We start from the raw sequence: 16,834 nt of genomic DNA, 5'->3' as shown, positions 1-16,834 counted from the left end.
GCGGAGTTGAGGCGGGGCCGGGGGTGGGGTAATTAAATAAGGGGGGGGGAGCGGCCAAAATTGTTTTTGCTTTGGGCGGCAAAAATCCTAGAGCCGGCCCTGGTTCCAGCCCCAGCTAGAATGTGAGTGGTGAGAAGATGCCTGATCTTCCAGTTAGTCAGAGTGCAGGTGACCTGGCAGCTACTGCAGCATCCATGTCTCCATCTCAAATGGATGTAACCATGCACATTCCTGAAGAAAAGTGTAGATCAGAGAAGAGTGTGGTGGAGGTGCAAGAAACAACTGCTGCTGAGTTTAGTTCCTTAAGTCTAAATGATCCAGGACTGTGGACCCACTTGAGCAGTAGCCTGAGGGACTTCCTTGTACTGCACGGGCCACAGCAAGTGAAAAACTTCACATTCCCCAAAAAGACAATGAAAATAGAAATTTCCATCCAACACATTACTGGAGTGAAATCCCCAGTGGTGACAAAGTGGAGAGGCCATGGCTTATGTACTCAAAAACCCAGAATGCTGCATACTGTTTTTGTTGCAAACTCTTCCAATCTAATGTTCCAGCCACATTGGGTTCTACAGGAACAAAGGACTGGAAAAAATCTGACTAGAAATCTGACATGCCATGATAAGACAGCAAATCACAAGAGAGTATTCCATAGGTGGAAAGAGCTTGAGATGAGACCACCATAGATGATCAGCATCAAGAGAAGATTGCATCAGAGTCTCTTTACTGGCAAAACGTCCTGAAAAGGCTCATTGCCACTGTGAGAATGCTTGTTATCCAAAACCTAGCACTGCTTGGCACTGTATGTGCCAAACAATGGAAACTTCCTTAAAATTGTGGAGCTGATGGCTGAGTTTCAGGGGCGGCTATGTTTTTTGCTGCCCCAAGCACGGCAGTCAGGCGGGCTTTGGCAGCATGCCTGCGGGTGGTCCGTGGTTTCGCGGATTCAGCGGCGTTTCTGCGGGTGGTCTGCTGGGCCCGCGGCTTCGGCATACTCGCCACCGAATTGCTGCCGAAACCGCGGGACTGGTGACAGACCTTCCACAGGCATGCCGCCAAAGGCTGCCTGACTGCCGCCCTCACGGCGACCGGCACGCCGCCCCCCCCCCCACACGCTTACTGCATTGGTGCCTGGAGCCGTCCCTGCTGAGTTTGATGCTGTACTTCAGGAACATCGAAGAAGAGTCACCACCCAAGAAATATACACACACCATCACCTTGGAAAAACAATTCAAAATGAGATCATACTGTTACTGGCAACAAAAGTCAAACAGAAGATCGTGGCAGATCTGAAGCTAGCAAGATATTATTCTTATTCTGGACTGCACACCTGACATCAGCCACACAGAACAAATGACTTTAATGGTGCATTTTGTAACAACAGAACCTAGTGAAAATGTCCCTGCAATGATGACTGTCAGAGAGCATTTTCTAGAATTTATTGACATTGATGATACGACAGGAACTGGTCTGACAAATGAGCTTCTTAAAAAGCTGGAAGATACCGGAATTGCGATAGGTGAAATGAGAGGTCAGGGCTACGATAATGGTGCCAACGTGAGAGGAAAGTACAGAGTGTAGACACGGATCCAAGAGTTAAACCCTCGAGCTTTTTTTGTCCCATGCAGTTCTCATTCATTGAACTTGGTGGTCAGCGATGCAGCTAATTTTTTTAGTGTAATTCGAAGCATCTATGTATTTTTCTCTGCATCAACTCAGTGATGGCAAATTTTGAAGCAACATGTGGGAACACCCTCTCTGACACTGAAACCACTGAGTGCCACAGGATGGGAAAGTCGAGTGGAGGCGATAAAGCCTATCAAACACCAAATTGGGAAGATAGATGATGCCATAGTTGCCATTATGGAGGATAATGCTATGACAGGAACTGTTTGTGGGAGAACAGTGACCGAGGGAAATGGAATTACCAGCAACATACATAACTTCAAATTTCTATGTGGTTTAGTGTTTTGGCATGACATACTGTTTGAAATAAATGTTGTAAGCAAGAGACTTCAAGGCGTGGACTTTGATATATCTGGAGCAATGGAACAACTGGACAAAGCAAAGTCATACCTACAGTCTTACCGGTCAGATGAGGGATTTCAAAACGTTCTGAAGAGTGCGCAGAAGTTGGCAGAGGAACTTCACACTGAAGCTATTTTCCTACCCATTCCAGAGTCACCAAAGAAGCTGACATTTTGATTATGAGGCATGGAATAATCCCATAAGAGACCCCAAACAACAATTCAAAGTTGAATTCTTTAACCAGGTGCTAGATTGTGCAATACAGTCAGTTGAAGAACATTTCATGCAGCTCAAGGAACACAGCAGTATATTTGGGATGTTATATGATATTCCAAAACTCCTCACTCTACCTGAAGAAGACCTACACCAGCAATGCAGGGCACTAGAGACAGTGCTGACCAGAGCCAGCTCCAGCGTTTTCCACCCCCCGCGGGGGGGGGGGGGAAGCCGTGATCGGCAGCAGCTCTACCGCCACCACTTCATTCTTCGGCAGCACTTCGGCAGCAGGTCCTTCCCTCTGAGAGGGACTGAGGGACCCGCCGCTGAATTGCCACCAAAGAGCCGGATGTGCCACCTCTCTCTGTTGGCCACCCCAAGCACCTGCTTGCTGCGCTGGTGCCTGGAGCCTGCCCTGGTGCTATTTTATTTTATTTTTTTTATAATGGAGATATCCTATCTCCTAGAACTGGAAGGGACCTTGAAAGATCATCGAGTTCAGCCCCCTGCCTTCACTAGCAGGACCAAGGACTGATTTTTGCCCCAGATCCCGAAATGGCCCCCTCAAGGATTGAACTCACAACCCTGATATTGATTCAAGTGATTTAGGTGATGAACAGATAGCCCTTTCAAGATACATTTCAGCAGGATCAACTCCAAAGGCTGTTCTGGAATATATGTGCACAAATAAAATGACCACCCTCTTTCCAAATGCTTTTGTTGCTCTGCGCATACTTCTAACACTTCCTGTAACAGTTGCCAGTGGAGAACGCAGCTTCTCCAAGCTAAAGTTAATAAAAACACATCTACGCTCCACAATGGCATAGGAGAGGTTGGTGGGCCTTGCAACCATCTCACTAAAGCATGAGCTGGCCCAGACTGTGGACTTTCAGCAGGAAGCAGTTCAAATCTTTGCAACCAAGAAGTCACGGAAAGCACCACTTTGATTATTCAAACAGATAAAAATGCCAGTTTACACTATGCAGACAAGAAAAGTTACATTTGCTGTTCAGGCGTTTGAAAGTTAAGTGTTACTTAAAATTTCTGAACAAGGCATTTTAAGTCTAGTTCTCCTTTATTGGGGTAGGTAGCAGAGCAGTACCATGAGAGGAATAGAACAGGAAGATGCAGAATTGAGACCTTTCAAAGTTTTGGCCCAAGCGAGGGAGCATGGGGGAGTCATTTGAGCTCCCCGTCCCAGGTGCCAAAATGTTGTGGCCTGGCCCTGAGGAAGCAACAGTACTGGCACACAAAAACCCCCCGGGAGACTTAGTTCATGTTAATCTTTTTTCAGTTTTTGTTTATGTAGGCTTGTATCCACCATGTTTCCTTTTATATCTTAGGTATAAAAGAAGACAAAACCTGAAAGTGAAATTTTACCTGGTTTCAGGTAAAAGTGAACAAAAAAGTACACAAAGCCACCAAATTTTGCATAATTTTACCCAAAGTGATATAGCCATGCAGTTTTGCTCAGCCACCAGTGAACCCAGACAGACTTATTGGATTATAACAACCTACACACTACCAAGTTTTTCTGGGTTTGGATTTCTTTATGAACATTTCATGCCATTTTGCAGAGCAAAGGTAAAAATACAGAGCAAAGAATAGTGACAACTTTCTTGTCCAATGATATACTTTGTTTTGTGAACCCAGTGGGGTAAGCCAGTACAAGATCAACTTATTTTATTTATTTATACAATCTTTTCAGACTGATAATAAAAACTTTATTTACACATTTTCTGCAACTGTGGGTTCTAACCCAATATATTTGTTCAGATTTTGGTACTACTAGTGTCCTACAACCGAAACTGTATTTCAGAATGTGGCACCACACAACTATCTCCCCAAAATGTATGTTGAATAATGAACTGATTGGTCAAGACGTCCTTAGGTGTTTAACATTCTCATAAGTCTGAATATCAAATAAAAAAAGTTTTCATAGTAGGCCACATTGAAGAAATCATTGCGGTCTATAGATTTGGTTCTCCTATTAACTTTAACCCTGGTAAACTCTGGTGGGGAGTAGAAGGGGACAATTACTTGATAAATCTCCTGAGCTGTTAAAGAAGTTGTGCTTTTTTTTTTTTTAATTAAATCAGAAGATGCTACAGGATTAAGTTATTTACAGATCCATACTACATTGACTGACTGAATATATAATGCACAAAACAGAAGAGCTGTATGTTGCAAAGTCAAGCACTTGAAAGTTAGAAAATGCCAGAATTAAGCTTGCCTGTGCATCATTATTTTGGAGCCCTTTTGCATATGCAGTATGATGTATTCTAACTGCATGATCTCATTTTTTTTTTCAGTTCACAAGCCCCCAACTCCCAATTTCAAGCCTAATGGATAACGTTTGGCAAAGTTATAAACACTTGAAAACCGGGTCTCATTGGGCAACCTTAAGTATAGGTGGCACTACAGCTGAACACAATTTTTCAGAAGTGACTAGTAATTTTGGATGTCTAAGTTTAGGTAACTTAAGGAAGCCTGATTTTCCCAGAGTGCTGATCACCCACTCACTGAAACTCAGTCTCTATTAAAATGTCTAAAGTTGAGCACCCAAAAATTGAGGCACAAAAAAAAAAAAAAAAAAAAAAATCACATAAAATATATATATGTACACACAGCAAGATAAAAGGTCAGGATTTAAAAAAAAAAAAAAACCATTATATTTTTCAGGAAATGGTGCCTTGGTATACTTCAGAATAAAGCTTCCCTTTTGACCAGCATTTTGTTATTTTCTAGCTAACTAAAGTTTTTTTTTAAAGTTCCTAATTTATTAAATTGCGGCGTTCTTGAGCTATAGGAATAGTTTTTTTCCCCTCTTCTCCTCAAACACTGACCTCATACATTACTTTTAAGTTACTGTTAAATACATCTCTCTTACAGTCTGTAGCAGCAGGGCACCTTCACATGTTAGAATTTAATGAGGCTCAGGCACAAGGCACGAGTCCCAGAAGAAAAGTATTACCTGATCTGCTTCATTTATTTTAACCAATAATCATACCATTACCTACAGCTTCTGTTTTTAATTAGTAATATCTAATGATTAACACTGGCCAATTTGCATCCTATTATGTACCCTGAAAAATTAGAAGTGGATGAAAAGGCTGAATGCAATTAATCACTCTGCAATGTGTACTTGCTTACATATCAAGGATGAACATGCTGTACCTTCTCAAATAAGATTTCAAGAAAAACATTCACTGCCTTATTATGGAAGGAAAGCATTATGTTGCCCAGGTCACTAGGAAATCTGGATATATTTAGTGAACTGTAAGATTACTGAATAAGTCCATGTACATTCTTACATTTGAGTTACTAAGACATATTATATTCATCCGAATTCTCATGTGTGATCTGAAAAATTAGCAAGAAAAAGCAAGGGGGGATTGTAATATTACAGAGCCTTAAATACTAGTCTATATGGACACCATGTCCATAGTAACTAGTCTATATGCACTAAGGCTGCATGTTTGACACAGGAATCAGATGCGAGGACTCTTTAAAACACACACACACACACACACACACACACACGAGACTTGGACATTTGGCGATTCCCCCCGCCCCCATGGAGGTGAGGAGAGTGGATATAAACAGAGATGCTTATTTCGCAAATACCTCAAGTTAAATCTTGGGTTTCCTGGGAGGCTGACAGATACAACAGGAGCTCAGCAACATCACTACAGTAACATGAAGGACCAAATCAGGAACTCTTGGTGGGAGCTTTAATTCCTCTGGGGTGATGAGGTTTCTTTGTCCCTCAATGCATTACACATTTTAAAAACAGTTTAAGGTCTCTTGTTTTCTGGTTTTACAAAGGTTGGGTCCAGTATAGCAACTGCCAGAGGTTTAACTGGGAGGGGTTGCAGAGGGGAAATGGACTGGTAATTTTCCAAGATCCACCCACAAACTAAGCTACATCCTTGTATATTACAAAATGAGACCCACTTGCAGTCAATTTTGCAGCTGTTCAAAATATCACCAGTAGAGCTGCTAGACAAATTTGGATAAGTAAAAAACATGCAGGTTTTGATCAAAATGAATTGTTCATGAAATTTTCATTTTGCTCCTTTTTTCAGTATGACCCTACCCCCAAGACACACACGTCGTCTCACATTTTATTTTTTTCTCCTTTTTCCACTGGAAAGAAAAAAAAAGAAAAGGTTACAAGAATGAATTTACTTTATCCCTCCCTTAGATTTTATATTAGTACATCACACACTTCAGAGCTTCTGTAGGCCAGGCTCATTTCACATACCTTGCATTGTTCCATTCTACCCCACAAGCTCTGTGTGCCATTCTCTCATCCTCCTCTATTTCAGTGACTTCCTTCAACTCTCCCCAACCACTTTGGGCCAGGGGCTGTGTATACACCACCCCCTGCCATTACCAGGGCTGTATTTCTCTCCATGCCCCCCGCCCATGTCCCCATTCACCCCTGGCCATGCCAGGAGTTCTGTATGACCACCCATTTCCCCTTCCGCATACAGGACCACTCATTCTCCCACCCCATGCCAGGGGCTCTGTGTGCCTCATCACTCTACCACCACCATTCTTATTCCTTTGTCTGGGACATAAGTCATTCGGTGTGTCAACATATTAAACTTTACTGGTACAATAGGCAGAGCTAAGATGGGGGTGGTGGTTAATGGCTGTCATCAACTGATTCTTTGAACCACAAGAAAACAGAAGTGCCATCAAGTTGAGTGTAGAATCTCGCTAGACCAAGCCAAAAAGAAAAGAAAAAAAGTGGGGGAGGGAGAGTTTAAGTTTTCCCCCCCACCTCCAAAAACACATCTATCATTTTTCTACCAGCTCTAAAGATTATGCATGCTCTCCTGATCGCCTCGGGCGTAGGGGGCCTTCATTTACTCTCTTGTTGCAGCTACCTAGATCATAGTAGGATGAGGAGGAACACAACCTCTGTGGAGCGATCACTCCTCACTCACCTGTATCCCACATCTGTGCAACAATAGGGACAGATGAATATAGTCTTAGCTACTGAGTTGGGGAGGTGGAGCTAACATTTATTGTTCTGTGCCTTGGAGAGGGGAAGAACATACCCTATGCTAGATACCAAGGAAGAATATTGCTCCCTTGGAGCAAGAGGAAACCCTGACTGAGCCCTGACTCCAGCCACCTGTGACACCCATCCCAAATGGTTTCTTTTTACCAGAAATCTGAACAGGATAAGGCTTTGGAAATGCTAATACTAAAACATGGCTGAGAAATGCCTTGAAGTAGGGGCATAAGATCAAAGCCTAGACAAGTGAACTGGTTCAATTAAAACAGACAAGAATTATATGAGTGTAACTCATTTCAGATCCAAATAGCCTGTGAAGAGCCCAAATGAGGTACAAATAAGTTCCGTTAAATGTTTGTCAGCAGAATTCAACACTGGTGTATCATTCACGTTTTATGTCTTTAAAAAAACATCAGGCATTGGCCATTTCAGACTCACACTATCAGGTCTGATGGACTATTGATCTGTTTGACTATAGCAATTTCCGTTTTACTTATTCCATTTCTCATGCTGACTCCTTAAAGAGGAGGTGAGTCTGTGACATTGACCCACAATAAAGAAAAAACTGCTATAGACAAATGTTTCGGCTTCATGCATTTCTCTTCAGTTTTCTCATGATGGATTTAATGACAGTACACTTGAGCCAGCCAGCCAACTAAAGGGTAGCTAAAAAGATCTCTGCCACAGCTTTTGAAGGATGTCCAGCTTTGGTCAGGTCAATGTGGAAAGTCATTTAATTTTCCTAGTCACTCATGTTTATTATTTTAACAAATTAGTCCATCAAAAATTTACAGGTCCTGATAGAATTAGAACAAAGTGATAAATGTTGTATTAATAAAGCTTAAAGGTTGCAAACAAAATATCATTGGGGGGACCACCACCTTCAAGAGAAAAAAGGCATTACTTTAAATATTCGCTGAAGAATCTCTTTTTACGTAAAAACTTTATATCATCTTAATCACGAAGTCAAAGAATCAGATTATCAAGAGGAAAAATATCAAGACTTGACAGAAATCTCTCCTCCCTGGATATAATTATAGGGATGCCAACATCCCAAATGCCTGTTGGTCCAGTACTTCTCCTGTTCTAGTTAATGGCTAAACTGCCATTAGACTTCAGTGGGAGCAGGATCAAACTCTATAGGAGTTTATCCTTGATTCCCCTCCCCTCACTTTTCTTGAGTTGTAGCTGATAATCTCCCTTTGTTTCTATAGTAACATGGAGTCACATGCCCAAGTTTAACCCTCACTTGTAATTAATGGGGATGCAGTGGTTGTAAGTAAGGGCAGAAATTGGTTCACAGATTGTAAGGTATTCACCATTTGAGTCAATATTTACCACAATTACTGCACAGTGATATTTGAGGAACCACAGTTGCCTCATCCACTCACATTGCTTTATGGCAAATCTACTTTCCCATTCCTGGCCTCTTCCCCATCACCTCCTAAGTGTAGCACTATCAATTTAATCTAAACAACCTCATTTGAAGAGCTTGTATCTTTCTTTCCAAACCTTTCTTACTCTACACTCTGTCACTAGTGATAACACCACTAACCTCTCTGTAACTCAAGGAAGTAATCTGGGTGTTGTCTTTCACCACTTCCCTCCCTCTTTTCCCCACACATCCAGGCCATGGACGAATCTTCCATTGGTAACTAAAACTCAGTCACATCTTAACAACTGCAAACTCCTTCACAGCCCTACTACAGTCCATATTAAATGTGGTTTCTAAAAGCCTCTTCCTTGTTCATTGTTCTCACCATGTTACCCCTTTTGAGTCCATTTTTTGCTCACTTTTTTCCCCAATGCACCAAGTTCAAACTTCTGTCTTCACCTTCAAGGTCCTTCTTAACTCCACATATCCCTGCTGTGACCTCCTATTGCATTACCCACTGTTCCGCTAAATTTTATGGCAGCCCCAGTTTGTCCACTTTTCCCATTTCCCTTCTTGTGCTTTCATCTAGGCTATCTTCTTCCCAAATTACCCTTTCCTCCTTCCAGTCCCTCCTCAATCTCCTTCCTATCGTTGTGCCTACAAAAAGTTATTCAACTAACTACAACATGGTAGGGAACATCTAATACTTATTTTTGACTATAAGTTTTATCCTTTTCCCACATCTATTGTGTCTCATCTTGCATGGTAAATTCTTCAGGGCAGGGATTGCATACTCCTATATTCAGTCTCCCTTTTCAGTCACACTCATTTTCATTGTGTTCCCTCCACATGCTGCATTTGTATACTCCATTGTTTATTTAGATAAGCTCTTCAGACAGGCATGTTACCTTCTGTGATGGGGTTTATAGACTCCACACTAAATCAGTACTGGGCTAAGTAGGCCCTTCCCCTCAGTAGTTGCAGGACATGCTCCAGGTAGAGGGATAGTTTAAAATGGCAATGGTAGGCCAGGGGGAAAGAGCTACAGGTTGCATCAGGAAGTGAGGCTATTCCAGAAGGAGTATTCTAGATCTCCTCACCCTTCCTCCCCCCCCCCCCAAACACATTTAGGAGTCTGAAACTCACAACAGACTGCAAAGAATGGGACATTACCCCACTGGCAGATTAAGTGGATACACCTAAATCTTTGATCACACTCCCCACTGAGAAGCCAGAGCCAAGTAGGAAGCAACCCAGCAAGAGTTGACTTGGTGTAGACCAATGAATGGTCTGGCCACTGTAATTGCCCTCTAGGGCCCTAGCTAAGGATCCATGGGAGTATATGGCCCTGGCCCCCCGTACCTTCTTCTCTGAACCTCTGCTGTGACAGAACCCTAAGGGGAGTGGAAAGGACACTTAAGAGGAATTTACCCAACCCACTCTAGAACAACAAGCCCATAAAGCATGGTGGAGCCACTCTGATCATTAGGCCAGCTGGCTATGAGGGTGACCTGAACCCATCCTACACATCTGTGAAGCATCTAAGATTATTGGAGCTATAAAAATACTAGCTAACCTTTGAAAATGTTCCATAAAAATGTCTGGGAGATCTTGGTTTCCTGTATCCCCAATGGTCTCTTTGCTGATAAATAAAAATATACATGAAAACATCTTACAGATGTGTGCACTCTGGATTGCTCCTTATGTGAATGGCAGACCAGGAATTTGAATATTGAAGCCATGTACAACCCCTATGAGACAGAGGGTTCTCAGGGCACCCAGGACTGAGAGTCATCTTGTTAACAATAGATGTACCCTAATCCCTCTGAATCATTCCCCTCTGATATAAAGCCCCTGCCCCTGGCCACTTACAGAATTCCCAGATCCTCTTCACTCAAAACTGCAGAGGGCCCCAATTTGCTAGTTTTACCTTAGATCAGCACACCTGTAAGCCACACAGCACTTGAGCAATCATAAAACAGAAGCAGGTTTATTTGATAATGTTTTATCCCTCTAAGGATGCCTGTGAAGCCAAGCATCCATGAAGTTATCAGTGCTGCATTAGTTTATGCTAGAGAAACCTACTTTACTGGGCTTCCACACTAAATTTACCATATGAACAGCAAAGCCATGGCATGATGTGCTCATCCAGTGGAGTGAGAGTCTCGCTAGTAAGGGACCCTATACACCTTTAGTTTCAGTTTGCAAAGATGGTTTGAATTATGTTGACCAGCCAGATATAGGCACTTAATAAATTTTCATGGTACCTAGGAGCCCAGGCACTAACCCTTGTGCTAGGTGCTGTACAAACAGAATATAAAGAGATTCTGCACCAACAAGCTTACAAGCTGCATATAAAACGTGAGAGAACAGATACAGATAGGGGAATAGAAGGAAAAAAATGAGAATAATGCTCAGTAGGACATGCAGTGGGCTCAGCACCCCAGCCATTGTCAAGTTTGCTGTAGGCTTCATGGCAAAGAAGATTTTTAAGCAAGGTTTTGAAGGAGGATAATGAGTTAGTTTTTCAGATGTTTATGGAGAGCTTCTCCCAGTAAGAGGTAGCATGGGAGAAAGCACAAAGGTGCCAGTCTGGAAATTTCACAAGAAGGCAATGGAGGTTGACAAAGTGGGAGATGGGAGTCAATATTTAAATAGTGAATATTGAAATAGTGAATGAAAGATGACAGATAGGATGGGGATATGCCACAAGCGGCCTTGCAAGTAAACACAAGTAGCTTATGTTTGATACTGTAAAGAAGAGGAAGCCAATTATACTGGTGCTTCAAATTTCCCTCAGCCAATAGCAATTTTATTCCATTTCTAAAACTAGATTAATTTGATAGCTTAGACTGCATGGAGAACTGATTAGAGAGTGGATTTCACTGATGTATGATAGAGCTCATTTACCTTAGTTTCCATCACCAAAGGGAGATGCGGGGGGAGGGGAAACCTGGCCATTTGTCACATCAAATTGAGCATGAAAAGACTTGCAGGTAACCAGCTGCAGATGAAAGAGCCTCCCTCCCCCAAGCTGCTTTGTCAGCACACAAGGAAGGGGATTGATTTTCAAATATAGTTACATTCATTTTTATTGCTGAAATCACTAATAATCCATAATGAAGAAATGCTCAGTCAGAATTGGATGGTCCCAGTTAATCAAGCCAGAGTTTGTACAGTCCAAAACATAAGTATGGGGGATGAGGGCAAGGAGCAGGTGAAGCCATGACTTATGCCCTTGGGTTGCCAGAGAAGCTGAGCCAGTGCAGAGAAGGATGATAATTTACTGCTGATGGAGGCCACTAGTAATTTCTGGCCCCCAGGGGCCAGGAAGAAGCACAGGAAGAATTCTGACAGATGTGTCCCTGAATCTCAGTGCTTCCTAGGAATACTCCAGGGTAGTACTTTTATTTTTTAAAATCACTACTTGCTCAGGAGTGCATCTAAAAGTTAATATCAAGCCTTAGGTAGTTGAGGACTGTGTATGTTATATTATATATTCAATAAACCAAACCCCTTTCTTGGAAGTGATTCTGATACATGGGTTTGTGGGGAAGGGTTTATTTATTTATTTTTTTCAAGATATTACTTACAGGTTCACATCTTGAACTGGACTGAAGCCTCTTTGAAAGTCTAGTCCTAAACCAGGAAGTGAGTGGCAGAGGAATCCTGAATTCTATTCCCACACTCTACCGACTAGATACTCTCACTCACTCTCTCCTGCTTAGCCCAGGTGTGGACACAAACTAAACAGAAGTTGCAGGACTACCAACAGGTGCCCAGACATTAGATTTAGCCAGCTAGCACATTGCAGCCTGAAAACTGAAGAATTTAAGATGAAAGAAATCTTTAATGATTGTCATTATTTTTAATTAAAATAACAGATTATTATTGTATAGCAGCAGTTCAGCAATGCCGCAATGGATATAAACTGAATCCCCGGGATTCCCTTGGCACTGACAAAACAGATGCACAACTGAGTAAAGGCTATATGATAATATTTCCAGATGACATAAAAAGCCAGTTAATTAAACTTGTTTTGCTAATGCGAATCTGGGGAAGTCTATTCAATGATCTAAATGTTGTTCTTTCAGTATCCTAGAAATTACAAATTATAAGTAATAACCTTATGACAATTTTTTTTTTATTTTACTGATTCCTTCCCGCCCCCAGAGTCTCTGGTGAACATTTCAAATGGTTCAAGATACATAAGGATGGAGAAAAAAAATCTTCTGTTTACCCAAACTAGACCCCCTATCACCTGGCAGCAATACACAGTATTGCCATTGGACAGGAAAAGCCAGAATTTTAAAGATACTTCAGCAGCTAATTCCACCATTTAAACACCACTGCCATTCAGAGCTGTGCTCAACTGCCACCTAACCCCATACGTGTGTAAATCTCCCATGGCACCAATATTCCCACCACACCTAAGCATTCTAAGTGTTGCCACTACCCCACATCAAATGGCCATGGCCATAGGACCTAGTGCTCGTGCCCAGAAGTCACCCAATGGAGACATTCACTCTTCGCGCCCATCAGGGTGGCCACAGCCCAGAGTATCTTGGCAATGGGATCATTCCAAATGGTCATAAGCCAGATCATTGTCTCCTATGGACTGCAGTTCCTGATGAGGGCCCTGATGAGAGACACCGCAGACTACATTTGTTTCCCATTGGATAGACACATACAACTGAGGAACATGGAGGAGTTTTATAGGCTTGGATACCTCCCATCTGTACTCAGACCTGTACATTCTATGTGTCGCCATATGAAGCCAAGCATAGATGCACACGCTTACATCAATAGCCAAAGAACATGCACTCTAAACTTGAAGACTGTCTGCAATGCCCTACACTGGTGCTTTGATGTAGTGGCCAAGTTCCCTGAATCCTGCCAGGACTTGGTGATATCAGAACTTGCAAGGTTTGGCCGGAGTGGAAAAGATCAAGGAATCAGCCTCTTATCGGAGTAGTGAGTATTAGAAAAGGAGTAAATAGGTTTATGTTTATTTTCTTTTGTAACTTGTCTTGTGCAATTAGAAGAATAATCAAATTGGGATTTCTTTTGTGTAACTAAGGTTTTGCCCAGGGGAACATCCTCTGTGTTTTTTAATCGGTTGTCTGTGAGATCAGCTTGTATGCTATCTCCCAGAGGTTTTTCTTTTCGTTAATTAAAAGCCTTCTTTTTATGAACCTGATTTATTTTTCCTTGTTTTAAGATCCAAGAGGATTGGATCTGGACTCACCAGGGATTGGTTGGGGAAAGTGGGGGGAGAATGATTAATTCCTCTTTGTTTTAAGATCCAAGGGTTTGGATCGGTGTTCACCAGGGAATTGGTGGAGGAGTCTCTCAAGTCTACCCAGGGAAGGGTTATAGTACTTGGGAGGGAGATATTCTAGGGGAGAGGTAGACAGAGTTTCCCAAATGACTCATAAATAATTTGGGTGGTGGCAGCAAAACCAGATCTAAGCTGGTAGTTAAGCTTAGGGGTTCTCATGCAGGTCCCCGCATCTGTACCCTAAAGTTCAGAGTGGGGGTGAAACCTATGACACACCCTTACCACCTCAGCACATCTACTGCTTGTGATAACCCCCCCTCCCCCGCCACCTCCCAAATGGGCAAATGGCTGCCACAGCCATCCATATTTCCAGCCCACTGCCTATCACCACAGTGCAAAACATGTATAATGCCATGTGTTATTTCCCCTTGCTTCACATGTGCCCAACACACAAAGGTCACTTTAGTTATAGGCAAACTAGGCAGCTGCTTAAGGTGACAGAGTAGACTCAGCACTCCATCATGACAGAGGAGTGACTATGCCAAATTTGAGTGGCATCAAGACCCAGTGTGCCCAGTCACAACACCACTCATTGATACTGGTCATGACAGAGGCCAGCCAGGCCAAAGCTGTCACCCTAGGCCTATGAGGAGGTGGCAGCACACTGAAAGTTTGCTTAGCACCGCAGAATGTCTTGAACGACCTCTGTGCACACAGGAGACAGAAGGTACCTCCTCTCAGCCTGGTTCAAATCATGGTGCCAGCCACCCCTCTAATGCTAGCCAAAATCCCTTATAATCATGCCCACAAAACCACTTGGTCAATAATAGTGAACACCTTTTGTATGCTAAAAATGTGGTGGAGGTGTCTACATCCATATAGTGGCACACTGCTGGGATCATTGATGCAGCTACCTGCAAGTGCTGTGGAAGGAGGGATATCGAGACTTGGGTTCACAATGGTTTCTCCCCCGCCCTCCCTCCTTCTCCTGCTACCAGAGCAGCCGCCACTTTTTTCTCTCCTCAAGTTCCCTTCTGTGACCAGCTTCAACATTCAGCTGTCCCCTAAGTTTGTCCCATCATCCATCCAGGTCAATCACAGATGTTTCTGTCATTCAAAGACCCTTGTGCAACATCATTTAAGCCAATGGAGTGACATCAAGGATGAATCTGTTGAATCATAATCCATAGATCAACTCAGTTGTTCTGCCTGTCTCCCCACCCTCATCCTTCTAGAGAACTATATTCAGATTTCTATGCCCTATACTGGACATAATAGGCCAGATTCATCTTCAGTGCAGTTCTTATGAAACCTCTAGTTATACTAAGAATGAATTTGGACCAATTTTCCCAGATGGCCATAAAAAGAATATGTTACCATTATCTCTCTTGATTTAGCACTAATCCTTTGCCTAGGTGCGCCAAGACCTTGTTAGCCCTTTGCAGCTGCTGCACACAGGCTTCCTACCTTCACATTATCACAGATACAATGATCACAAAGACAGATACTGCATTAGTCTTTTTCCTTTATAGTTTCCTCATCTCTATCATTATTTAAGGCAGATAAAGTTAGTCAAAAATCATGTTAGGTTTTTCCTCTATGTTTGAATCCCCACGAGCATTCCACATTCACCAGTCTTTTCTCTGTTTCTCCCCCCGACCGTCCCCCCCCAACCCTCCCCAAGTCCCTTGAGGCCTGTATATACACAATGCTTACACTGAAATCTTCAGATTACAACACCATGAATCTCAGGCCTATTTCTAAATAACTTATGTACTTATATAAATGTTAAATAGAAATATTCCCAGAGCTGAGCCCTGGGAGACCCTGCTCATGAGCTTTTGCCAGGAAGATCATTTCCCATTTATTACTACCCTCTGTACATAGAACGTTAGCAGTCTATGTCACTAGTCCATTATTGATGCCAGCATTTTCACATGAGTCACTAGCTTCCAGTAGAATACTTTATCCAACAGCTTGCTTTAAAAAAAACAAAACCCAAGATAAGTTACATACCTTCATCTATTAACTTTGGTATTCCATCCAAAAAATCAGATTGCTCTGACAAGATTTATTTCTGGAGAATCTGGGTTGCACTTGTTCGATTACCCTAATAACCGACTTTATCTTACATGAAACTACAATCTGTGGTTCCTAGCCTCATTGCTGTTATCCTTCTTAACAAGAGGTGCAAAATTAGCCTTGCACCAGCCTTTTGGCATTGTGCCTGTGGCAGGGCAGATTCACTCCTGTCTACTTTTAGCCCACAAACAGCCCAGAGATGTTCTTCTGATAAAACAACTTGTACAGTTTATTGCAATGTTCTTTCCAATAACCTTTACAGACTTTTCAGCCTCATACCAGCAGCAACATACACGCCTCACCTTCTGCAGCACAGCAAGGCCTTCCTCCTCTTCACATTTCCTTCTTGTGCTTTTTGTACCATCTGGGCTAGTGAGTTAATTAGTCCCTCAAGCCCCCACATCTATCAATTGGTGCCACACCCTCAGTGGCTGGTAGAGGAACCCAAACCCACCCTCTACTCCAGGTTCCAGTTTCAGGACCCTCTGAACAGCAGCCAAGGCATGGTTCCCTGCTGCCTTTTCCTGGGTCTCTTCCTTTCCTCCCGCCCCCCGCAGTTTAGCAGCCTCTCAACTCTCTCTTCCCCAAGGAGTAACTATGGGCTATTTGTCTCCTTCCAGGGAGTATTTACAGATTACCTCACTGCAGCCACTTCCATGTCTGCTTTTTTGACTTTATATAAACCCACACAGGTGAGTTGCTTCTAATTAGGGCTTTACTCCCAGGCTTAATTTTCCCAGATTGCAGCCTAATTGGCCCGATTCAGCTCTTGCAGGGCCAGTGTTGGGAGTACACCTCATCACAATATATATAAAGCACA

The 16,834-nt window shown here is 42.6% G+C and overlaps 1 long non-coding RNA gene across 1 annotated transcript in view; it reads right to left on the bottom strand.

The window, feature by feature from the left end:
* The window catches only part of LOC117878400, a 41,833-nt gene extending 25,724 nt beyond the window's left edge, over positions 1-16,109 (bottom strand). Inside the window, exon 1 of the long non-coding RNA XR_004645965.1 lies at positions 15,949-16,109. This is a non-coding gene — a long non-coding RNA (uncharacterized LOC117878400). The remainder of the gene's footprint in view (positions 1-15,948) is intronic.
* Positions 16,110-16,834: the final 725 nt, after the last annotated feature.

Source organism: Trachemys scripta, chromosome 5, assembly GCF_013100865.1.
Source record: "Trachemys scripta elegans isolate TJP31775 chromosome 5, CAS_Tse_1.0, whole genome shotgun sequence".
Classification (NCBI taxonomy): domain Eukaryota; kingdom Metazoa; phylum Chordata; order Testudines; family Emydidae; genus Trachemys; species Trachemys scripta.
This window is presented reverse-complemented; position numbering and strand designations above follow the sequence as displayed.